The 5,491-nt window shown below is 41.1% G+C and overlaps 1 protein-coding gene across 1 annotated transcript in view; it reads left to right on the plus strand.

Annotated features, from left to right (window-relative positions):
* Positions 1 to 212: 212 nt before the first annotated feature.
* rfng (RFNG O-fucosylpeptide 3-beta-N-acetylglucosaminyltransferase) overlaps positions 213 to 5,491 on the plus strand; it is a 31,263-nt gene continuing 25,984 nt past the window's right edge. Inside the window, exon 1 of the mRNA XM_050059170.1 lies at positions 213 to 569. The gene's annotated coding sequence lies outside the window, so the exon portion shown is untranslated. The remainder of the gene's footprint in view (positions 570 to 5,491) is intronic.

Raw genomic sequence — 5,491 nt, forward strand, 5'->3', positions numbered from 1 at the left:
ATTGTGAATCAGCAACAGATATTTTATTAATATGTATAATAATGTTCTTACATGTACATATTAGGACAGTTTTTCGTTCTTGGTCTTTCTGAAAATTACAACACAGATGTCCTTGTTGCTTTAAATAAATTGCTTTAACTTTGCTTTTATTTTGAAAGGTTTGACCGGAACATCGAGGTTGTTATCGTAGCTAGCTTGGCGCTGCCGTCCGACATGAGTTCAGTGGTCTGTGGAATGTTTAGTTAAGTAGAAGTGCACGGGCTGGTAATGAAAGTAACCTTGTAGTGGTAAAGGTGCTTTAAATAAGTTCCTGAACGCTAAATAAGATCAGTGATCTGATCGGAAGGAGCAGAGGAGGATCTACGGAAACTGTTGGAACATTAAATTTAAAGTCACGTCGGAACAAAAAGGAAGACAACGGGCGAGCAGTGAATCCGGTGGCATTTATCATTCAACCCCATCGGAACTGGTTTCCCTGTAAGCTGACGTTAGTTGTGGTAAGATCTACATGGTTCCGTCCTCGCCTTCCTGGGAACAAAGACGCCAAATGTGTCCTCTGATGTTTCATGGTAAGTGCTGCGGCGAAGTCCCATCGCCACTCTTTCCAAAGCCAAACTCCATTTGGAAATCTTTGTATTCAGAGAGCGCTGCTTACAGACTGACTTTAGCTCCGTAGAGCAAAAGGGGAAAATGGATTGGTATTGAAAATATGCTACTCGTCACAACATCGCAGATTTATCTATGCAATCAGCATAGCCTATATTTTAATTAAAAATGTTGGAAACAGCGTCTTTAAGTAATCACATTTTCAACGTTGTCCACATCTGTAACGTTACGCAGTAACGTTCACCACATGTAACGTTAAACGTGTAAATGTGATGAAAATGAGAAATACTCGGGAAATTCTATATATGCCGAATTTAACAACGTGTCTCTTTGACTCGAAAAAATAAGTGTACCATAAATAAACGACATGTAACATAGCGTATAAACAAGTTCATCTTTAATTGTTGTGTTTTACAACGGAAGTAGCATAGCTGTTTGAAAGGCAACTTACAAGAGCTAGCTAAAGTGCTGGCATTAAAACACTGAAGGCAATGTCTCCAAGCAAAGTGTCAGGTGCAGAGGCATGGGAAATTTTCTAAATTCTCCCAGTGGACCGGCTGCACTGTGCCCTTTAAAAACTGTTGGAAATATCACCTGGAAATGAATGACTGTATCTGTGCGTCTGTAGCCTATGTGGAAGAGACTGTCTTACCAGTAGGATAACTATTGGGTTTTGGCTCATTATTGAAACTCTTCAAATAAACTTTGAATGTGCAAGTGTTCTAAGTATGCCTTCAACTGCTGCCTGAGGAATTCATGCATGTTAGTCCTAAAAATAGGAGTCCAAAAATATTAGTTAACACAGACAACTCTCTCCTGAATCCAAAAACTAGAGTGCTAAAACTAATTTGTGATGTCACTGGGTATAACTGAATGGTGAAAGATGTTCTAGATGACAGAGAGAGCACCCAAGAAAATGGGGGCAGCAGGCCAAACAAAGTACTCCAGGCATTTCTCTCCCCAGCAACTTTTTCCAGCTCCTCCTGGGGGATCTTGAGGCGTCCCCAGGCCAGATGAGATACTGTATGTAACCCATCCAGCGTGTTCTGGGTCTCACCTGGCCCCTGTCGAGGCGAAAGAGCATTGCCTCTTAAGCCTAGTTCACATTACACGATTTTCACCGCGATTTTGACGTTGGTTGGGTCAGAGGTGAGTCGCCAGATAGTCTGCCACGACAAGTCTTCGTGTGAACAAGCCTACGAGCAAGTCGCCCCCTCGTCTGCGACTGGGACTGGATATCTGGCATGCTAGAAAACTGGAGAAGTGTGACACGACTGACAAAGAGCATTAGCCAATGAGAGGCGGGATACGTCCCACGTCAGCATGCAGGAGGATGGAAGAAATGTGAGCAGGACAAGCCGCAGGGTTGCCAGGTCCGCTTATTAGCCGCGACTTTGGGCTTGTTTTTTTGTAAAGTCGCTTACAAATATTGGTAGTCCCGGGTTGCAGTTTTTTGGGCTTGTTTCTGAAGTGGAGTTGCGTATTTGGGCTTGCTCTCTAAACATCGCCTTTCTCTATATGTATCCGTCGCTTTTTTGGGGCTTGTTTCCATAGCCCTATCCATGCCTTTACGATGTGTCGTCTCCAAGTTAAAAAACGTAGTTAGGTGATGTCACCGTGTTATCTGGGGCTCTGTCGGGGAGGGCTTGGTGGAGAAATCTTGTGGTGTGTAACGCAGTTGGCGAGACTCCCGATGACAGAAACACACGTCCCCAGGTATGAACACTCAAAAGATTACGATAGTCTCTGCGACGCAAAATCGGGGTGAAAATCGTGTAATGTGTAACTAGCCTTTAGGGATGCACGATAATATCGGCACATCATTGATATTGGCCAATATCGGCTTTAAAATGAACTATCAAAAACGGCCAACATGGTTTTTGTTATTTTGCACAATGAATGAATATTATGTGAAGAGCATTGTATTTCATGTCTCCATCTGCTGGTGGGTCATCACGATAAGAGTATGCATGCATAATATGATGTTAATTCCACTACAGAAGAGACTTGATGATCACTAAAATTAGATAAGGAAAAATAGTGGATATATCGATGTTGGTATTGGTTATTGTTCAAATGAGTTGTCTCATATCGGCATATTGGATATCGGCAAAAATCCAATATTGTGCATCCCTAGTGGCTTTACTCTGAGCTCTCTCTTGATGTCTGAGCTCCTCACCCTATCTCTAAGGCTGAGCCCAGCCACCCCATGGAGGAAACTCATTTCAGCCACTTGTATCTACAATCTCATACTTTCGGTCATTACCCAGAGCTCATGACCATAGGTGAGTGTTGGGACGTAGATGGACCAGTAAATCAAAAGCTTTGCCTTCTGGCTCAGCTCTCTCTTCACCAGTCCAGCACAAGCAGTCACGTCACTGCAGACGCCACACCAAACTGCCGATCCATCACATACTCCATTTTACCCTCACTCATGAACAAGACCCTGAGATACTTGAACTCCTTTGCTGGGTGCAGTAACTCACTGACACTTCTGAGTATATGGATCCATTTTCTGTTTCACAACAGAGAACACTACAATAAGATAAATGTCATTTGGGTATAAAAAAGAAAGCAAACATTCTGTGGGTCCACCAAAATAGTCTCCCATTCATTGTTTTTGGAGCAGCTCCAGACTTTATACCCTTCGACATCACAAGTTTGAGACTTCCTTCTCTAGTTTCTGGCTTTGAGAGAGAGGAGCTCATGTTCATAAATATTGATTTAACTTTCATAGGCAATGGGAATAACCTAATGAAATTCTTAATAAAGGTGTTGTTCCCTTTTAATGTCGTTTTTATGATCATTGTATTATAGGTTATTGCTCTCTTCACTTGCCCTTCCACAGTTCCACACTGTCCTTTTTTGAGGTTATAGGTCAGCTACAGAACAGCAGCCCTGAAAACTGTAGGAACTTCAGAGTCATGCCCATGAACAGAATTCCACTTATCTTAAAAGATGCCTTTTTTCCTCACAGTTTAGGCTAATGGAAAACAATGAATTAAGCTTAATGGTTGGTGGCTGTGTGGCATTGAAATAAAGGAGGCAACTTTCTGTTGCCTCTAATCCTCTCTGTGATCACCAGGGATGAGCACCAAATTCTGGGCCCTATGCATAACACAGGGTGCTTCCACTATTTTTTGATACAAAGTTGAGTGTTTTAACCAAGTCATTCTCCAGTTTTAATTTAATTATGGCACTAATTTCTTAGAAATAAAAAAAATGCAAACAAAACCAAACTTAAATCCATTGATTATTTTTCTAATAGTTTTCTGCAAATTTATAAATATATATATCCACTCATTGTTGACTAATTGTTTGATAACTAATCTGCTGCCAACCCCCAAAAAACAGCTTTTAACTGTTAACAGAGAGCTTTACAAAAACATCCTGAAAACACTGTGGACACATGTCGCTTTCACATGTATACAAAGTCAGTTCATCCTTGAGCTGAGATTTGAAGCACAGCCTCTCTGATGCAACCAGTTAATCTGCTCCAGTCTGTGAGGAGGCCTGGCCGTCAGATGTGACTCCTGTGAAATTATTGCTGTCGCTGACTGATGACTTGCCAAAATTAGAGTGTATGTGACATGGATCTATGAAAGCTCGCCACATCAGCAGGAGTACAGCCTGTCTGCTGCTAGTGGGGTTCAATGGGGACTTCTGTCCTCCATTTCAGAACTAAACGGGGCCCTTTGTGGGGGACAGAAAGCAGTATTGGAAACAGATGTGTGGGGGTTTCTATTTTGAGGGGGCACAAACAAGTGGGCTCCAGTGAGCTGTAAAATGGGCTATTAGAAAGGTTCCTCACAAAACAAATGAGTTGGTGTGAAGATGACAGTGAGAATATGTATTTAAAAGTGAATATCTTTAATACTTTCTGAAGCAAGCAGTAAAATATGAGTGTTTTTTTGCTTTGAGTGAACATGCTACGTACATATAGGCAATATATACAAGTAAAGGTAACACTTAATATAATGGGTCTGTAATTTCCTAATCATTTCCTAGAATTTTACCACAAATAACTATTTAATTTAGAAATGATTCTATGGAAATAATGGTCTAATAGAGACAGCTATTTTTAATGGTTTTCCATTCATTTAACTGAAGAAGAGAGAAGTGTTAAAGTTTGATCCTTTATTGTAACTATAAGTTTACAGTTGGACATTTAAAAGGACGTAAAGTTCATTATTTGCATTCTGCATATTTGATTTAAGTCTAAAGGAAGTTATTTGCATAAATGCATTGAAATTTGCATAATTACTAGTTTATTACACATGATTTGTGATTGATACTGTAATCTGATAAACAGTAAGTTTATGAGTTCACCAATGCAACTACATTACCCAAGATGCATTGCGAGTTCTATACCAGAATGCTTTGCAACACAACATGAGTTGAGATTATTGAGATGAGATGCTAGTCTGCACAAGATACGAGTGATTCTGCTACGTAAAAGTTCCCGTTTTTTAACGACCATTTATTTCACTGGCTAGTTAGATTGTCAGAACATCCTTGTTAGGCCGTAAGGTGAACACAGTTATCGTTTCATCTCGTTCCGACATCTGGGGACTACACGATCTTTACTTCATAAAAAAGATCGATACATGTTCAGCTAATCAGCGGGAGTTCGTAGCTCATAACCCAGCAAGAGTCTTGTGATCGGGGTCGTAATTCGGCACTTGTTCCGTCTGAGCGTAATGATCAGTTCCACCTGAGCCTAATGAGATTTGGTACGCGAGTGGTGGCACGGCCGTCACGTGATCGCGCTACACCAATAAGGTACCCGCATTTCGTGTCGCCATGGTTTCATTCAGCAGAGGAAAACAGACCCGGAAGTCCTCAAAAGTGAGCAGAAATGAGCTGAAACAGCGCTATTCACATC

Source organism: Epinephelus moara, chromosome 13, assembly GCF_006386435.1.
Source record: "Epinephelus moara isolate mb chromosome 13, YSFRI_EMoa_1.0, whole genome shotgun sequence".
Classification (NCBI taxonomy): Eukaryota; Metazoa; Chordata; class Actinopteri; order Perciformes; family Serranidae; genus Epinephelus; species Epinephelus moara.